We start from the raw sequence: 21,317 nt of genomic DNA, 5'->3' as shown, positions 1-21,317 counted from the left end.
ATTTTCTTAGTTCAGAGAAAAGTTAAGAAATAAATTTACTTGAAAACTGTAAGAATTATAAATAAACTATTGAATTTTGAAAATAGGAAAGTACACACTTATTGGCATACTGAATTCTAAGATGTTAAGATTTACTTCACTTTGTGCCCCTGAGTATTTCTTAGTGTTTACAGTAGAAACAGGCTACAAGTAGGCGAATCTTCATAAGAATGACTAATGCAAGCTTAGTATTAATCCCAACAGATTTTTTTTTTGTTAATGACATTGCTGTAGTAAGTTGTCACTTTACAACAGATATATTTCTGTGGGTATCACTCTGCAATGAATCAGAAGAAGAAAATAAAAGCATAAAGAGGAGGCCTAGCCAGCTGTAATTCAAAAGTCTTCCAACAGTCATATACTGTCTCTGTGTAATTATTTCCATGGCGCTTTAGAAGATCATGATAAACAGGTATCTTATTTGATTACCAAATATGTCCCAGTAGCTAATATTCAGGTGCTAAAAATATCTCTGAGATGAAAGTCAATGAAGCTAAAATTGTGAAAAGAGCAATTCAGAGAGCCGAGGAGGCCTTTTCTGAAAGCAGCGCATGCTGGTAATTCAGGACTTTAGCAACTGCAATCATGTAAATGTCTTCCTTCAGTTTGCGTTTCCTTGATGGGAATTTTGCTAGTTTGGCTGTCTATTTTAAGGGTCATAGTATACTTATGTAATTCAGAAAGAGAGCTATGTTTGGAATCTGATGCTGGTCGGGGTGTTGAAATGTTGTGAATGAAAATTACCAGAATTTAAAGATGTCAGTTTCTTGCTCAAATTTAATGGTCCACTAAAGGTAATAAGTAACCCCATTTCAGTAAGAAAGAAAACTAATCAGACAATCAGTATATTGCAAGCATATTATTTTCCCTTTAAAATATTTTTCTCAGAAAAATGTAACAACAAAATATTTTTATGTACCCAAACCAGAAAGTGGAACTCAGTCCTTCATTTCATTCATACAAATCCTTTATATACATGTCTATATCACTTTATATGTCATACTTATATTACCATGTATGAGAAGGGGTAGATTGTTTTTATGATATTATTTCACTTCTACACATAGAATATAAATGTAAATATAGTACTCACTCCACTTAAATCCCCAAATTAGCACCTATATCACTTACATAGCATAAAACATGATCAAACATCGACTCACTTAATGGCGGCTCTCTCCTTAATGGGCCTACGGAGACTTAACATTGACATCACACCAGGAACACAAGTTCATGTATCTAGAGCTCAATGATTGTGCCCTGATGCTCACGTCCGGTGATAAATGCTTCTGCTACCCTACTGTTCTGCTTAGTTAAACTCTCAAACTAATTGTTCCATCTCTCCCTAGATATCTTGTCTCCTTTCACTAGATATTTTGTCTCCTTTCACCACCTGAAAGATATAAATCTGTTTTTGTTCCTTTGTTGGAATATTTAACTGTGAAGAAAATCTTTGAGAATATGAATTTTGTCTTAACGTTATAAATGTCTCACTTTATATGCTACTAGTGTATCCCTGACTATTAAGACATTATGAAACATATAAGTGATTCAGAATATTACTGCATTCATAAATATCGTGTGTTTGTCCCTTACACTTTAAAGTTTAAAGAGCAACTTCTACAGACATTATCTCATTTCAGTCTCTTGGGTATGAGGTCACTCCTTACGATAGTGAAAGGTAACTGCACTAGGTGGAGGAAACTCTTGTGTGTGCCCCTCAACTCTGTGTCTTGACCTGCAAGTGGGAGCCACGTAATAGGTATTAAATGAATAAATAGAGCCTGTATGTTATACTTTTAAGTAAAATTATATTTCCTTTTATATAATGTATACTGATAGTGATTATGTTTTCCTCACACTGAACTCCCAGAAGAAATAAAACAAGCCAGAATAGGGTAAAACAGACAAAGAAATAAGTAAACAATAAAAGCCAAAAATAGGCTAACAAGATGCTGATGTGTCAGTATAGCAGAATGATTCTAGGAGTCATTTTATAGCTATATTATTTTAATATTCGCTTTAACATTTGGTTTTCTCTAAGTCCATGTCATATTTAGTCTTAGGTTATGGACCACCTATACAGTGTCAGTAGAAGGTTCCATTTCATGGGGTGAGACTCAAATCTAATCAGACAATAGTTGGCGACTCCCACAAATTTGCAGCAGTACCTCTTGCATGCAGGTCACCAAGGTAGATGAAAGTGTTGGTAACTGGGCTGGTGTTTACTTTTCTCTTCTTGAAGCACGGTTAATCCATCCCGGTTCCATGAGTACTAACCAGCAGGGAGAAGGCTCTAGGCAGTCACAAGCTTGATTTCTCCAATTTCAGTAAGTAATGTAGGTTTTGTCTTCAGCAATAGGGCCTTGCCATCAGTTGGTAGCTAATAGCTTTGTCAATAGTACTGGTTGTCCTGGGCTTCCATGGGGCACCTTGGGCCAATAACTCTATTAGATGTAACCCATTCCCAGAACTGGTAATCTAATTTGAGCGTAAGAGATGTCTAGTTGGGGCTTTGTTTTTCGTATTATTTGTTAGGTCCATTTATATTTCTTTTATATATGCCTATATACCTTATGAAATAAACATACTGCCTCATATTTCTTAAATAGCCCTTTGTCTTATTTCTTCTATATTCCTTACCTTATACCTCCTTCCCTCCATCTCTCCATGTGATCCTCCAATTCCATTTTCCTTACCCCTATTCACCATGAGTATTATATCTCTCCTTCCTAGGGGAATCCTCAACTTTTATGTGGAATGTAGCTCCTTGTTGAAGACTTAATATTTAACTTCCACATATAAGTGAATACATGCTATATTTCTCTTTTTGGATTTGCTTACTTTACTCAGAAATATTTTGTCCAAACATTTTCCTTTAATTTTCATGACTTTATTTTATTTAACATATGAGTAATGTTCCATGTGTAAATGTATCAATTTCTTTTACATTTGTCCATTGATAGAAATTCAGGTTTGTTTCCAACTTCTGGCTATTATGGACAGAGCAGTAATGAACATGGTTGAGAAAGTGTCTCTGTGGGGCTGGAGAGATGGCTCAGTGGTTGAGAAAGTGTCTCTGTGATAATATTTTGTGTTCTTTGGGGATCTGCTCATAGTGGCATAGCTAGATCTTGAGGTAGATCTAGCCACAGATTTAGGAGGAACCACCACTTTGATTTCCACAGTGATTTTACAAGTTTACATACCTACCAACAATGGATGAGTGGTTCCCTTTTCCCATATACTTCCCAGCATGGGCTGTCATTTGTTTATTTATTCTAGCCATTTGACTGCCATAGGATTAAATCTCAAAGAGCTTTTGTTTTTCCATTTCCCTGATGAAAATGGATACTGAACATTTCTTTCAATGTTTCTCAATCATTTGTGTTTCATCTTCAGAGAATGTTGTTTAGAACTCCCCTCTAATTTTAATTGTTTTATTTATTCTTCTGATATCCAGGTTTATATGTATGTATGTATGTATTTCTGTATGTATGTATGTATTTATCTATCTACTTATCCATCCTGTCTGTCTGTCTGTCTATCTATCTATCTATCTATCTATCTATCTATCTATCTATCTACCTACCTATCTATCTATCTATCTATCTATCTATCTATCTATCTATCTATCTATCACCTATCTATATCTATAATATATACTTTAGATGTGAGCTTCCTGTGGGATACGCAGTAGGAAAAATTATTTTCTCATTCTCTAGTCAGTCTATTCGTCCAAATGATGGCATCCTTTGCCATATAAAGCTATTCAGAATCATGATGTAACATTTATTAATTGTTCTTCGTGCCTGTACTGTGGAGTTCTGTTCAGAAAGTCTCTTCCTGTTCCAATGAATATAAGGTTTTTCTTCACTTTCTCTTATATTAAATTTAGTGTACCTGGTCTTAAGTTGAGGTATTTTATCTATTTGGACTTAAGTTTTGTGCATATATATATATATATATATATATATATATATATATTTACTGTTGTGAAAGTTATTGTTTTCATGATTTCTTTTTTTTTCTCAGTACATTTGTCATTTGTATATAACTGGGCTACTGATTTTCATGTGTAAATTTTAAAAGTGTTCATTTAAACTTTCAGAATTTCCTAGTGGCGCTTTAGATTCATTTTTGTATGCTCTCATGTCATTTGCAAATAAAGATCCTTTTTTTTCCTTCATTTCCAATTTGTATTCCCTTGACATCTTTCAGTTTTCTTATTGATCTAGCAAAGACTTCAAATACTATATTGAATAGGTACCAAGGAGTGTATAACCTTATTTTTCCCTGATTTTTGTGGTAATGCTTTGAGTTTTGAGTTTTTCTCTATTTTGGATGATGGTTTGTGGGCTGGATGTAAATTGCCTTTATTTTGTAGAGATGTGTCTCTAGTATCTTTAATCTTTGTAGGATCTTTGTCATGAACTGATATTGAGGTCTGGTGCTCCAATGCGGCACTCTGTCTCTGTCTCCTTTCATTGCTTGATGAAGGTTAATATCCAGGAGGATGTCTATATGTTTTTCTTTGGGTTCACCTTTTTATTTAGCTTCTCTAGGATCATGAATTATAGGCTCAATGTCCTTTATTTATGGCTAGAAACCAAATATGAGTGAGTACAACCCATGTTCCTCTTTTTGGGTCTGGCTTACCTCACTCAGGATAGTTTTTTCTATTTCTGTCCATTTGCATGCAAAATTCAAGAAGTCATTGTTTTTTACTGCTGAGTAGTACTCTAATATGTATGTATTCCATACTTTCTTCATCCATTTTTCCATTGAAGGGCATCTCGGATGTTTCCAGGTTCTGGCTATTACAAACAATGCTGCTATGAACATAGTTGAGCATATACTTTTGTTGTATGATAGGGCATCTGTTGGGTATATTCCCAAGAGTGGTATTGCTGGGTCCAGGGGTAGGTTGATCCCGAATTTCCCAAGAAACAGAATTGAAACTACTTTTATGAACCAACTCAACCCATAGTCAAATTGCCTCACTGACGTGTCGTTCTGTTCCCACAAGAGAGGAGGGGAAAGTGAGCCACGTGAAGATGCACAGCTTGTTCAGTTTCTACAGGAAATTGAACCATGGGAAGGTCCACAGTCAGGTCAGTGAGTCATGTGGAACCACACTGTTCAAATGTATATAAAAAAAGCAAACCATGTGAAGTCTCATGGATTGTTTAATTGTTCACAGCTTCCAAACCTTCAAAAGGAGGTTGATGTCCAGGAAGATGCTTTATCATCGTCTACATAGCGCTTAACATGTATTCTGTCAACAGATGTAAAAGGCAGAGTAGGAAGAAGACACATAAGACCAACTGCTGCTATTTTCCAGAAGTTTGTGTACTCTACAATACTTTGTATTTTGACACCATCTTTATAAAGCTACAACTAAAATTCAAGGCTCATTTAATGGAATGTAGTAGCATTGTTTTATGATTTGCTACTGTCGGATTATGTCAACTTTATGCTCAAATCTCCATACAAATCTCTTAGTGAACAACATGGAAAAATCAAAATAAAATTTAATGAGCGCAAATGGATTGTTCTTATAAAGAAAATTATATGGCTTCTAAATATGGAAAAATAATGCAACTGGATTTTAATAAAAATGCAAATTGAAATTGCAGCGTGGTTTGCTGGGTCTATCTTTCTTGAATTGCCTTTTTAGTGTTTTCCAATTTCTTCTTTTGCCTTTTCATTCAATGCTATAAAGTATAAGCATTATTGCTTTCCAAATATTGTCTTGGGCACTTTATCTTTCTCTATGCAGTTACCTTGGGGGATATTGCACTCTCCATAAAAATGTTGAAGAATTCACAGTACTTTGCCCAACCCTGATACATACCCTAAATGAAAGACTTTTATTTAGTATTTCTGTTATTACTAGAAAGTCAAAGTCCCAAAGCATGAGGGAATACCTAGGAATGAAGTCAAGTCAAACTTTATCATTCACATCTAGATAATGAATTCTTAACTAATATAGAAAACAGATACATACTTCTGAAAGCATTTACTAATTTAGTGATCTTATTTTTATTATATGATACATCATTGCAGTTTGGCATAAACAAGATATGTCATTAATATTTAAAGATAGTGGTAAATCATTCTTTCTTTCAAATATGCTTTCAAAGAACATTTTCTCTACTGTTTTTCTAGATAGATTGTTTATTTTACTTTGAATCTTAAAATAAACATTAAAAGGCTAAGTAGATTTATGCAAGTTTTAATTATAAAGCAGTTCTATATGATCTAAATTAATCTATTTTGATTGTGGAAATAAAACATATTTAGAGTCGGTTTTTGTACCATGACTGGGATTATGCAAGTTCAGTGTATCTCTGCACCTGACAGTCTACTGTGTTCACCCAACAAGTGCACTGGAGAGTAGACAGAAGGAGAGCAGTTAGTGTGCTTTCTGTTTCCTTGTGTTTATTTGCAGCATAGCATTTGTGTGGATTATGGTATCAGCTCTCGAACTTCATTCCACTTCTAGATTTTTTTTTCATCATTTGCAGGACAGTATGCTTAATGCTTCTAAGGTGTACCAGAGCTAGTACAGTACACTATCTCTCCTCCATGGTCCATTTCCTCACCTTTGAAACCTTCTCAAGTGTTTATGATTCCCTAGACACCCCCTGAGTTGTTTCTCCAGGTTAAAGGCTAGACCTTGTCATTATTTCAGCTAATGATATATCAACTGTTTCATCAATCTCTACCATTTCTTCTTGTTCTCACATCTATTGTGCAACGTGTATTAAGTAGTGGCCCTAAACTGAAAAACTAGATTAACAAATTCACACTTAAAACCTTCAAGAGATAAGAGAATTGATAAGAGAATTCAGTATTTAAAATAAATTATGACAATTAGAGCACATTGCAGCTTCAAGAAAAGGACATTAAATAAGTGGAAATGTATGTATGAGTATGATAATCCTATCCATCTTTTCTGCCTTAAAATTATTTTGACATACAAAATATTGAATAGTTCACTTTCAGCCTGCCCATCATCTGGATTCATCTTCTGTATTTAGTTCTCACTGTCTTTTTCCCAAAGCAAGTATGTATACTTTATACCCCTTTTGGGTTATTACATTATCTTCCTTAGTGAGACTTTTGAATTTTGTTTTGTCTAGTCTTAATCTAATATTCAAATGGTGTGTAAATGTTCTTTATTCTCATAAAAAATTATTTTGAGGAATGGTTATACAGAGAGAACTATATAATTTTATGAATGAGGCAACAACAACGAAATTTTTCAAATTGATTTGTGTTCATTGTTTTTACTTCTTTGAAGACCCTCTCTTGACTACAATCAAAAATATCTCTCAAACATACTTTCTTTCCATAGTGATGACTTCTAACTATATGGAAATCATTGTCATTTTATTGCTTAAAAATTAAGGATATTAAAAGAGTTTCACAGACCAGCATCAAACTCCTTGCTATAGATTACAAGCCTCTCCACTTCAGCTTTATTCAGCATTTGTGCAAACTCCAGTGCCTTGCACTTCTCTCAACTTAATTAATGACTCAAACTCGGATCTGACATGGCACTTTCTCTTTAGAGTGTTTAACAGTACTCTTCCTCATATCAACAGGATTCTCTCCCTTTCTCACTTTGTTGACCTTCATTGCCCCACTTCCATAGATATAGAGTCAAACACTGCCTTCAATATTCATTCAATAGCTACTGAAGAGAAATATTTCCTAATATTTGAATCTATCTTTTAAACCACTAAAGTATCCTTCCACTTTGCTGTCCCCAAGAGCTTCCTCTGCAATCAATTCATATTATTTTACTCTGGGAATAGCTAGATGACTTGTAATAATTCTCCAATATTAACAAGATAGCTCTTATTCTGGGATGGTATTGTTGTCTAATATAACTGAGAGCTGTTACTGTTAGATTAAAATCCATGCTTCCTCAATTTTATTCACATGACAATCATTTTCTTATTATTAAACTTTTGAAGAAATAGTATTTTCCCAAAGTTTGTTCCAATAAGATTGCAATTTTGTTCTCTATTGCGTTTTGAGGTCCTGGCCCAGAACCGATACCTGTTTAGTAAATAAGTGCATGCAACTGAGTAAAGTCTATTCCGGCATCATGCCCTCCTTGTTATCCACTCTTCCTTACAGCACTTTTGAAATTACGTTGTATTTAGCAAATATGTGAGGAAAAAATAAATTCTATTCTAAAGTTTGTGCCTATATTAGAAAATAATGTTTTGATATATATATTTCATTATTAATATGTATTGTTATTATTGTTACTCTTTCTATATTAGAAATTAAGGAGGAGCCAAAATATGAAATTATATACTCTTAAGGGATGTTTTGACTGTGTCTGGTTAAATTGTTTGCTCATATTTTATTCCACTCTTTGAGTAGTTTATCTCCTCAAATCTAAATTTAGATGATCATTTGAAGTTGCACTGATTTTGAAAATCGTTCAGAAACGCATGCATTTATAATTTAGTTTCATGTTTTTCTCCTCACATTTATTCTTTAGATTATATCTAATCTGAATTCTTCAGACAGTTGTAAATGTTCAATATATACTCACTCTTTGATGGATAATTCTCTATTGAGAGTCTAAATTTCTGTTGGTAGCTTATTTTTATTTGCTCAGAGAATTTACCACAAAATAGATTTCAAAAGTAAGTGACATGACTGAAAAAAGTACAGATGGTCCAATTCCATATCTAACACTTTTCTTATTCACAGTTCTCTGTCCTTTCTAAAAATTACGATTTATACATTTCATATTTTTCCCATGAGAAACCAAATATGAAACGTGTTGTATAAGCATAACTTGGACTAAAAATCAAATCCAAATAAAACTCAGGTGACAGACTTCTGCTATGTATAACAAATTCTAGGCAAACTTCTAATTTATACTATTTTTGTTCTATGTGTAATATTTACTTCTTAATTATCATCATCTGCAAAACTACAAATATTAGCTTTGCACGTCAATTGTTACTGAATTGAAAGGACTTATTTGTATTTACATATGTCCAAATATGTGTATATACATAGACACAGTAAGATAATATATTCTTATTTTAATTTAAAAGAAAACATTGGTGCTGGGGGGTGGTGGTGCACACCTATAATCCCAGCACTAGGGAGTCAAAGGCAAGCTGATCTCTGTGATTTTGAAGCCAGTCTGGTCTACAAAAGCTAGTTCCAGAACAGGCTTCAAAGTTACAGAGAAACCCTGTTTCAAAAAACAAAAAACAAAACTTTGGTTCTGTGTGTGGCTCAGAGGATTTATCTAAAATACACAGTTAAAGTTCAGCTCTGCACATCTAAACATCCCAGTCCTAGAGAGGAACGTAAAATGGGAAGAGACAGCTCTCAGTTTCAGTCTCATTCTGAGATTACTGGTGGCAGGATCACCATTTCGGACTGAGGTCATGGTAAGAGTCAGTGACTGGTTGTTTTGCTTTTTGGGTCTTCACATTGAACCCCAATTTCTCTCTCTTAGTTTTAGTAGTCATGCATCAGTTATCACGCCAATAAAGCTCAATCAATGAAGAATATGATATAGTTGCAGATTTGTATCTTATTTAACAAAATATATGTCTCCTGGGGTATGACTTACACACCTGTCTGTAATGGTAAGATATGTCAGATTGCAATCAAATACTATAGCCACATTTGCAAGGATCTTTGCAGCTCCTCACAGCGGGGTCCTGATTATTAATAGATTATAGAGATAATACAGTTGAAATATTGTGAAAATGTTTTAGTCTGAAATTAGATGCTTCACTGGTGTGGTAGCTAATGTTCGTAGCCATTGCACAAATCTGAGAAAAAGGAGCCCCACCACTCAAATCTCACAGCAACATTTTCAAGGATCTTTGCAGAGTGAGACAAAGTCTGTTTTGGTGAACACAATTGGACATCGCATCTTGAATTTAACTCCCTATGGACAACATAAATTTGGAATAATTTTTAGAAAGTAACGCTACTTCTATGCAGGTGTAACTTATTAACAATCAAGCCAAAAGAGCAGCAAAAGAGAAAAACTGATTCCAAAAGTCTTCAGTGTCCTATAAATGTATATATATATATAATAAAGAAAAGCGCTGAATTGATGAGACCAGATTAGGAACAAAACTTGCTATTATACTGTATGGCAATAAACAATCATATCTGTGGTTACTGATTCCTCATTTTATTGATTTATTGAGTGAGTGATTGCTTTTGTGTGTGTGTGGGGGGGTGGGGTGTGTGTGTACACTATAGCACTTGTGTGGAGGTCTGAAGACAAATTATGGTAAGAGTTAGTTTTCTCCTACCAGTGCATGGCTTCAATTATTGAACTAAGGCCATTACACTGGGTTGCAAACCCTTCTAACTACAGAATCATCTTACAGGTACTGGGGTAGTCTTTTTATTTCTTATTGTCTTATAACACAAAAAATTGTTTATTTGTAAAATCAATATTTTGACATAGAATTTGTTATACAGTCATTCACTAATTAAGATAGAAATATTTTATTCACTTAGATAACCTACAACCCAAAAACTGTGCACCCCTTAGCAATCCAGTAAGTCATTGAAAGGGCACAGAACATTTATCTTAGCTTCAGGTTAATTCCCAAATCCTAATTGTTTTCCCAAATATGCACAGCATCAGGAGTATTTATTTACCTGTTTAAATAGTCTGTAGGGTTCAGATTCTAGGCCAAAAGGCCCCGACTTTCTTTTTTCTTTTCTTTTCTTTTCTCTTCTTTTCTCTTCTCTTCTCTTCTCTTTCTTTTCTTTTCTTTTCTTTTCCTTCTCCTCCTCCTCCCCCTCCTCCCCTTCCCCCTCCTCCCCCTCCCCTCCTCCTCCTCCTCCTCCTCCTTCTTTCTTCTTCTTTGTTTGTTTTTTTCAAGACAGGGTTTCTCTGTAGCTTTGGAGACTGTCCCTCCTGGAACTAGCTCTTATAGACCAGGCTGGCTTGAACTGACAGAGATCCTCCTGCCTCCACCTCCCAAGTACTGGGATTAAAGGCATATGCCACCACTGCCAGGCAGCCCTGAGTTTCATGATCAGGTCCTCGACTAAATTTAATTAATTCAGCAAGGCTGAAGCAGTATACTCTTCACCAGCCTGTCATTAAATTTCTGTACATCTAGAATCCTCCCGTTATGGTTTATTCACTTTGCTGTAATGTTGCTTTCATTGGCATTTTCCCATATGAGCAATCCCTGCTCATTGACTTGAAAAGGGTCAGGCTGGTAGTTTGCTTTTAACTTCATGAGCTCGTGAACACAATTCATTCACTCGTTCCTCACAGAGCCTATTTTGCAATCCTTCAATTCTTTACTACTTTTGTTAATCTTCTTCGACTCACTTAGGTGTGTTTATTTCCCTTTTCAAACCATGTAGCTGGAACCACTTTTCTCTGCTTCAATTGTCATTTTGCAATTCTAAGATGTAATAGATCTGTGGTTTTCTTCTTTGTGTGCTAAATTTCTGCTATAATTGATTGACATAAAGCTTATGAACACTGTTCTTGTAGATTAGGGCAACCATTAAATAAGCCAGTGGTAACACATGGGCAAATAAAAATGAAGAAAATAATACAATTTCTAAGAATGTGAATATAATGTTGAAAAGGAATAAGAGAGCATTTTAATTCTTCCTTTAATATAATTCCTTGAACAAATATATATAATTTCTGGGTTTCTCAGGGGCAACTCAGTGTTATAATCATACCTATATCAAGATGTGTGTATTTTTGTAGTTTATAATTGTATTTTATTCTTTATAGATATTTTATAATACTAAAGTTATAGAAAATAATGTTTCTAGATGCCTGATGCTGAAAATTTTTGCTAATATTTATTTGCCATTTTATTTCTTCCAGAATTCTATTCAACTATTAATTGGAAAATTGGCTTGTTGGTGATTGCTTTCAGTTATTTGTATACTGTGGATATTAATCACATGTCCATTGTATAGTTGGCAAGAATTTATCTCCAAGTTTTAGGCTGTATCTCCACTCTCATCATTGACTGTTTCCTTTAATTTTTTAAAATTTCGTGCAATTCATTTTGTCAACCATTTAGGCTACTTCTTGTTCTGTTAGATTCCTTTCCATGAGATTTTCCTGGATTTTTTTTTTAGGGGGGGCGGTGCTTTTGTTTGAGTTTGGCTTTACCTATTCCTCATTTTTCTCTAGTAGTTCAAACATCTCAGAACTCACATTGATGACTTTGATACAATTTCAACTGATATTTGTGCAGGTTAATATATAAGAACATAGATCCATTGTTTCACACATGGAAACCATGTTTTCAATGCATCGTTTGTCAAAAAGGCAAACTTTTCACCAATATGTGTTTATGACACTTTTGTGTAAAAATGAAGTAACTAGAGTTCTGAAGGTTTGAGTTACTGTGAGATAATTGATTGGTAACTGGGTCTGTTTTTTGTGTGCCACTATATGTTGCTATTGCAACTATTGCTCTCCTCCATGGTATAATTTGAAATCATGTGCTGGGATACCTTCCAAACTACTCTTTCTGGCTAGGGCTGTCCTGGCTATTTTGAGACTTTTATAATTCAGTAAATGCTAGAATTTTTTCATAGTTCTGTGAATGATGCATTGGAATGTTATGAGAATTTTATAGACTAGGATGTTGCTTTCAGTAATGTATAATTTTGACAATATTAATTTTTGTCTTCGGTGATCATGGAATAATTTTCTACATTCTAGTACTTTTTCTCTTTATTCACTCCCCATTTTTTTCCACAAAATGATTATTTTATAGCATTTGTTAGGCATATTTCAAGGTTTTGAAAAAGCTACTGTACATGAGATAGTTTCAGAATTTCTATCTTGGTGAGTTCCTTATTGGTATACAGAAAACCTATTGATTTTGGGGGGCATGTTGAATTTATGTCCTGCTGCTTTGCTGAAAGTGTTTATCTTAATGGAAAATTATCCACAAAGTTATTCATAAATAAAACACAATATATTCAGTGGTGGCAAATGAGGCAAAAAGGAAAATAATTTCTCATTTGCATTCTAGGAACAGTATTGATTGCTGCAAATCTCCATCCTTTCTTTATCATGTTTAGAAAATAAAGTCTCAAATAGAAAACAATTTTTCCTTTACTGTAGTTAATATTTTTTCACACAACATATATAAGATTGTGTTAATGATATAAAACATAGTTAAGGAAAACAAAGTAAATAAACAAATACAAAAAACCCCACAAATAACCCAACCACAAAAGGGGAAATTATTAGATGCAATTTACCTATGCTTTCATTTTATTAGTTTTTTTTTGTCTTGAAAAAAGAGAGGGAGAGAGAGAGAGAGAAAAGCAAGCAAGAAAACAAGCAACAAAGGAAGAAAGAAAAGAAAAGAAAGAAAGAATGAATGAATGAATGACAGAAAGAATGAAAAAGAAGAAAAATTTCAAAAAGTTGCTAGGAGAGACATTTATCCCTGACATTGAATAGTCTAACTAAACTGATGAATAATTGAATATGAAAAAACATTGTTAACTGTTTTCTTACTTTTAAAAATCAAGTATCAAAAGGATGAGTTGTATTTTGCCCCCTATAAAAATTCAGCCTACCCATCTACTCTTATTCTATGACCCCAACATCTTATATTTAATGGATAACCTATTCTAGGATCTTCTCTGATTCATCTCTAAAATGGACACTAAAAATAACTGATGTATGACAAAATATGTCTTAAGATGTGAAAACTGAAATTATTATGATTTAATTCAGAGGAGTTAACTTGATGCAGAAGACACATTAAAGCATCATTTAATCATGGAGATATTACAGTAAGGTTTGTTTTACCATTGTGTTTCCAGGTATGTTTATTTAAGACAGGGAAACTTACAGGTGTGGGGTATCGAGGTACTTTATAAAAATGAAATAAATATTTTAGCAATATTTTTTTCTGCATTAGTTTCCTCACTGCATCTTAGAAGGACTATTTCTAAAATAAGTTGTCAAAGAGCTCTTTGGTAAGAGTTGCAAAGTAAACCCACAACAAAAAAGCCAGGAAAATGGATTGTCTCTAACAACAGGCAAGACACAATGGTCCATGGCCTGTATCTATTTTGGTACTAACCTTCATATTCCTATTGTGTTTAGTCTGTGTAAATTTATGAACTCATTCTTTTACGTAGTTGAGAGAGTGAATACACTAACTATGTAGCACATGAAAAAAATATTTTTGGTTGAATGGGAATTTTGGGAGAGGGGGTAGAAATAGTGAAATAACTTAAGGATAGATAGAAGGAATGTGAAATTCTGTACATTATAGACCTAATACTACTATGAATTCAGAACAGCTATGATTTCTTCCACAGCACCTACAGGAGATCAAGCCAGCCAAAACTTTTTTTATAGATAGTGTGGAAAGTTTTCTAATCCTACACCTTACTTAAGATCTATTGGCAGCTCACAGTTGCTTCGGAGTGAAAGAATCATTCTTTTTTTATTTTTTTCTGTTTTTAGATTGTGGCTACCAGAAGTTTCTTCATGGTTCAGTGGGTGTCCATATCCTCATGCATATATGGGCAACCCTGACTAGAATTAGTGGATTATCAATCACACAAAAACATGGAGAATATTCACAGGTTTATGGGAAAAACTTGAGGGTTTTCTGGGGGGATAGATATAATCATATTCATTGTGTAATTAAACATATCAAAAGTAAACATCTTATTAATTCTATTATTTGACCGCCAATGTTCTCTGTCTTAAAAATACATATAGCATGGAATCTAGAGAATTAGTTCAGGTTCTAAGAACTTTAAAAAAAATCAATTTAAGCAAATAAAAACACGATCCTTCAGAGATTAACAAAAATGTGACCTTCATGTATTGAGATTAAGAGTAATAAAATAAAATGTCTCCTTATTGTATTGACTGACTTCATCAATACAGAATCATTCTGAGCCAATCACCTTGTGGAAAAAAAAATGTATTTTCCCCTATGGCACAAGCTAGATAGACTTCTAACGATCAAAGGTATTATTATAAACTGAGAAATCTCTAAACTTCCAGAAAAAGAAATATGAAAATTTTATTATATTTGTGTTTATCGAGTGAGTTCTTTTATTAGATGCAGTCATGAAATAGCTCATGAAAGAAAAGAATTATAAAACTGTGTGTTACCATAGCAAAAACCTTTTATCTAGGTAACTGATTAATTCACATCTGAATTTACCAGCACATAAACCTTGCAAGTTTTACCTAATAAAGAAAACAGCCCCATAGATAAGGTTAAATTAATGACCCTGGCAAGAGGTGATTACCATAAATCACCTGGGTTATAACTGAATATAGTATTCATGAAGCAGAGGCTGTTTTTTTCTGTGTGTGTGTGTGTCAGCTTGGCACAAAGTAGAGTCATCAGAGAGGAAGGAGAATCAGTTGAGGAAATGCCTCCATGAGATCCAGCTGGAAGGCATTTTCTCAAATAATGATCAGTGGGGGAGGGCAGTCCATGGTGGCTGGTATCATCCCTAGGCTAGTGGTCCTGGATTTTATAAGAAAGCAGGATGAGCAAACCAAGAGAAACAAGCCAGTAAGCTATTTCCCTCCACAGTTCTGCATCATCTCCTACTTTTTAGATACTGCCCTGTTTAAATTCTCGTTCTAACTTCCTTCAGTGATGAGCAGCAATGTAGAAGTGTGAACCAAACAAACCCCTTTTTTACTACCTTGTTTTTTCTTTTCTCTTTTCTCTTTTTTGGCTTGGTGTTTCATTGCAGTAATAAAAATCCTAACTAAGCAGAAGGTGGAAGCTGGATGATTCAATAAAGCCCTAGGTCCCCTATGGTTTTCATAGGGACACATCCACTAAAATGGTACTAAGTTTCTGTAATTGGAATGGAAGATATTCTTATTTGTTAAGGCATTATATTCGTGGTGGTTTACTAAAGCAACAACCAGACACAATTCGCTCTGTGGAAAAATACAGAAGATAATAAAGTGAACAATGGAGGGAAGTATTCCCCAAATCTAGGCAGTAGATGATATATTCAGTATATACAAAACATGTTATAAAATGAAAAACTAACCAAAGTATGAGTAAAAGTGTTTTCAAAACATATACAAGAGAAAACTTAAGTATAAAATATAAACATGAATATAAGCAACTATCAATGAAGAAACTAAACATCCAGTAAACCATATTTTCTCATTTTACGATAAACATCAAAATCTTTAAAAAAAATATGAGACATTGATGTGGGATTTCCCTATGTATGCTATGAATATGTTTTATTATTATTGCTTAATAAAGATGCTGCTTTGGTCTATGACAGGGCAGAAACTAGCCAGGTGTAAGAGATATAGAAAAAGTAGGCAGAATCCAGGAGGTGCCATGGAGCTGTGGAAGGAGGCAGACACCATGTAGCACCTCAGGAAGCAAGAGGTAACAAACCACGAGCCTTGTGGTCAAGTATAAATTAATAGGAATGGGTTAATTTAAGATATAAGAGCTAGTTGATAAGAAGTCTGAGCCATTAGGCCTAGCAGTGCTGTAATTAATATAGTTCTGTGTAATTATTCAGGTCTGGGCACCTGGGAAATGAAGCGCAATCTTTGTTTATAAGGAATAATTAAATGAAAATTATTAACTGCCCTTTAAATGGTGTAAGAGTGACCATACTCAAAATCCACACGTTTAGGCTTAATGTGTTCTATACGTCTTAGTTGTGGTTCAGGTACTGAAGGCTAAATTCTCTAAAGTTTTCCCAATGACAAGAATGTGATGCACCAGCATCTATGCTAAAAGCTCATTATAAGCATTAGAAACTTACCATTCTAATACTTTTGATACCTCACAAGCCTTCCATTCTAATAGTATACTTAAATTATAACTATTATTTTACAACATTACTCACATACCATGTAGTTAACATTTATTATAGAAAACTGATTTATCTTTAACAATTTCCACACGTAGGTTCAACATTGAATTGCCAACTTCTAGAGAGTCGTTTATCTGTTCAGTCTGTGTCCATTTATTCTTTTGTGTGGGCTCTATTTTATACTCATCTTAATTTTAAAAGACAAATAACCATACCATATATCTTGTTGTACTCTTAAGTGTCTTCATTTGAGTTGTAAGAGAAGTTTAGGTCTGAATATTTAAACTACATTTCTTTCTTATATTGTGGTACTAGAAATAAGATAAAAAAAGGTTAATTAGTTTCACTCATGAAAATCAGTTGAACAGATTTAGTATCTCATGAATCACAAATGTTACTTCTGCATGGATGGGTTATGCATTAGAGCTGCAAAATTGTTCAAAATCTATTAATGCCGGCTCCATTGGAAAGCAGGAGTCAGAGCATAATAGGATGCACTGGGCTCCATCCCTGCACCTGCACATTTTGTAAGTTTATTTTTGGCAGAGAGAACATAGAAGCCACTCTGCAGGTGTAATTGAAGTGGGCCTACTCTAAGCTGCTGCAGGTGTCTTGGCTACTGATGATTTTATAAACTCAATGTCCTCAAATTTTGGAAAAACTTAAAGGTAATCCAGTGTTTTAGATCTTATAGTATTATTTACATTATCATTAGTATGATTTGAATAATATGAATTTTTTCTAATGGCATAGGAGCTGGGATCAACAGCAACAAACAATCTTAATTGAGAACTCTTTTCCCATAGGGTACATTGTGTACTATGTAGGGGTTCTTTGAAATGAAGCTAAATTTCGCCCAGTTTGGCTTTGCATAACTATAATATATCTGCATGCATCTGCTTATCAGATTAAAGTTGGTTCTTAAAGTAATTTCTTTTTTGTTTTTGCTAATGTATGCTGTTTTTGTTAATGTATTTTTCTTGTCAGGGGAGAGTATAGAACCTTGAGTGGACTATCATGGTTATACTTTTATTTCTTTAAATCACCCAAAGGAAGGAGCCTTGGCCTTTGGTTTTACTCATCTCTTCTTGCTTTAAATATTCTGTTTCTTTACTATAGACTTTCATTTTTCTATTTTCTAATTTTCATTGCTGGAAAATAGAACTGAATCATCATTTGGCAAAATTTCTAAGAATGAACTATATCCTCAATTTCAAAACTTTCATTTTTACAATCATTTTTGATACTATGGTTTAACTATTAACAGATTGTACTTTAAAACTTTTTCTTCTATTTTATTATAATCTTTTTTAATTAAAGGATAGGCTAGGAAGTTCAACAGTGAATTACAATACTAATGTGCTTCATAGTTGCATTCTACTTTGTTTAACTCTATTTATCCTTATGCAAATTATATTAGAGTTATGAGTGTGATTTTATAAATATACTTGAAAACAAGTGTCTACATAACTCATAATTATCTTTAACAGATTCCTAAATGTGTAAATGAAAAAAATATGAACTACACACAGTGACTATAAATCTCCAATTCAAAATATTTTATTTCTTGTTATTTGCTTTTTGTTTTTATTTTGCTGAAAATATTTTTTTCTCACACACTCTGTCTTGCTTATGGTTTTCCTCCTTTTTTTTTCCAGTTCCCCCTCACTTTACCTGCCATTTGGATTCATCCTTTTTCTGTCTTTCAGTAGAAAACAGATAGGCTCCTAAGGAATAAGAAAAAGTAAAATAAGATATAGTAAAATAGAATATAATGAATTAAAACAAAACTATCACATCAGAGTTGGAGAAGAAAAGCAGAATAAAAAGACCCTAAGAGGAGGCAGAAGAAACAAAGTCCCACTTACTTGTGCACTCTGGAATCCCATGAGAACACTAAACTGGTAGTATGATATATATTCAGAGGAGAGAATTTCTGTTTGAAAAAAAAAAAACATCCTGAGTGAGGGTAATCCATTAACAGAAAGACAAATATGGTATGTATTAACTTAAATGTGGATATTTGCTGGCAAATCAAAGATAACCCAGCCACAATCCATAGAGCCACAGAGTTTAGGACTATAGTAAGGAACCAGAGGGAACAAAGAGAAGAGGTGAGGCAAGTGAAATGGAATAGATATATAGGGGCATAAGAAGGGAAGGAGAGAACTGGAATGGAGGCACAAAAATGTATGTATTAATTACCTTTACAATAAATTACTTCATAGCATATTAATAGCTATTGACCTGCATATTAGCTATAGATTGTTATGATTATGCTTTTGTACTCCAAATTAGACATTTTTTGTGATTGGAATATGTTATAAATATTTTTATAGTTTTTTATTTAATTTCATGTTTGTATGTTATAACCAACTTTATTGGAAAAAATACCAAGATTTCTGAAGAAAAATAATTTTATATGGTCATTGTGTAAACATAGAACTTACTTTTCACTTGGATCTACAAATTTGTGTGAAAACAACTCCCATTATTAAGAAAAATATAGAGACTTGAATGTTGGACATGGTAACACAACACACCTTTAATCCCAGAACTTTGTAGGCAGAGGAATGTGGTTCTCTATGGGTTGGAGACCTGTGTGGTCTACCTTGCAAGTCCCAGAATAGTCAGAAATTCATAACAGAGAGATCCTGTCTCAAAAAAGGGAATCTTGAAGCAAATTAAAAAAACAGAGGTAGACTGAAATCTACTTCATATTACAAAATGATACTTAGAGAAATATAAAATAGCAAGTGGTGCCTGGTTTTATGTCAACTTGACACAAATTACAGTTACCGGAAAGGAGGTAACCTCAATTGAGGAATTGCCTACATAAGATCTGGCTGTAGGGCAGGGCATGTTCTTAATTAGTAATTGATGGGGAGAGCCCAGTTCATTGAAGGTGGTGCTATCCTTGGACTGATGGTCCCTGATTCTCTTAGAAAGTAGGCCGATATCATCAGAGAAGCTTTTTCTTCAGCAGACGGGAACAAATGCAAAGACCCACAAACAATCATTACGCAAGGGAGAGACCCTGGAGCACTCAGTTCTAAATGGGATTTCTCAATCAAATTCCCTCCCCTCAGAGCTCAAATAACCCTCCAGAAAAGGGGGTGGAAAGAGTTAAGAGCCGGAGGGGATGAAAGACACCAGGAAACAATCCCCTCTACATCAACTACTCAAAGCTTACATGAGCTCACAGACAGAAGCAGCAGGCACAGGGTGTGACTCCTGAGTGGGCGAATGAGTCGATCTCGGATTCCTGTGCCTTCACTTGGGTTCTTTTCTGTCTGTTGGTTTCCCATGACCAACTGTGATGTGATGGCTTTTATTCTATCTTATTATATTTCATTTTGTTAAAAATTTTGGAATCGTTAAAGAAAATAAACAACTGAACATATGAGGAAAAAGAGGGAAAAAACAAGTAGCCTGAGCAAGCCATTAAGAAGCGGTATCCCTTTATTACCTCAGCATTTGCTCCAGCTCCAGGGTGCTGCTCCGTTTTGAGTCTCTGTCCCAAAGTTCTTTACTGAAGGACTATTGTGTGGAAGTATAAGCCAAATAAATCCTTTCCTCCCCAACTGATGGATGATCATGGTATTTCATCACAGCAATACAAAACATAAGACATAATATACTGGATTATTTCCACCAGTGTTTTATCAGATGATGAAACAAGACAGAATATTTGAAGATTTTTTTTTTGTAATCAGGAGTCTCTTATTTTCTTTATGCAGTTCATTCTGATACCAGACATCTGAACAAATTAAATTTCTATGATTAAATATTTTTTCTGCACTATCCCACTTGACTATCCCTAAATCATTATTTAATCTTCCCACTAATCATACAATGCATTAATGTTTATAGTCACAATTCCCAGCTGGGAAATTAGAAATAGAAAGAACTTGGTGGGGTCACAGATGTGTTAGGAGGGGAGTATCTCTGGGCACAGCTATTTTAAAGCACTGACACAGAGTGGCCTTTCTCCTCAGAACACCATTGAATAGATGGCTCATGCATATTTTCTAATAATTTTAATATTCATTTGCATGGTTCATTTATGAATATAAATATTGTTTTAGATATTCAATACAAATCACTAATCCCTTAAATAAGGGGTTCAAAGATGAAATACAAACCACTATGTTGGAAATTAGTAGTTCCTTATGGGTAATATTTTATAAATTAGTGAAAATCATAACCAGAATCAACTAGTGTGTTTAAAATAAGGTATAAGAGTACATAGTAATTAAAATGATCCATGAAGCATCATGATTTACCCCAACAGAAAATCATGCAAATTGCCTTTAATCTCAATGAGGCTGTATTTTCAGTTCAGTTGTTGAGAACTAACCTTCTATATGTATAAATAGCCTATGATATGACTAAGAATACAT

At 33.9% G+C, this 21,317-nt stretch overlaps 1 protein-coding gene across 1 annotated transcript in view; it reads left to right on the top strand.

The window, feature by feature from the left end:
- Csmd3 (CUB and Sushi multiple domains 3) overlaps positions 1 to 21,317 on the top strand; it is a 916,841-nt gene that overhangs the window by 58,189 nt on the left and 837,335 nt on the right. The gene's annotated exons all lie outside the window — the stretch shown is intronic.

This window comes from Chionomys nivalis, chromosome 17 (assembly GCF_950005125.1).
Source record: "Chionomys nivalis chromosome 17, mChiNiv1.1, whole genome shotgun sequence".
NCBI classification, from domain to species: Eukaryota; Metazoa; Chordata; class Mammalia; order Rodentia; family Cricetidae; genus Chionomys; species Chionomys nivalis.
This window is presented reverse-complemented; position numbering and strand designations above follow the sequence as displayed.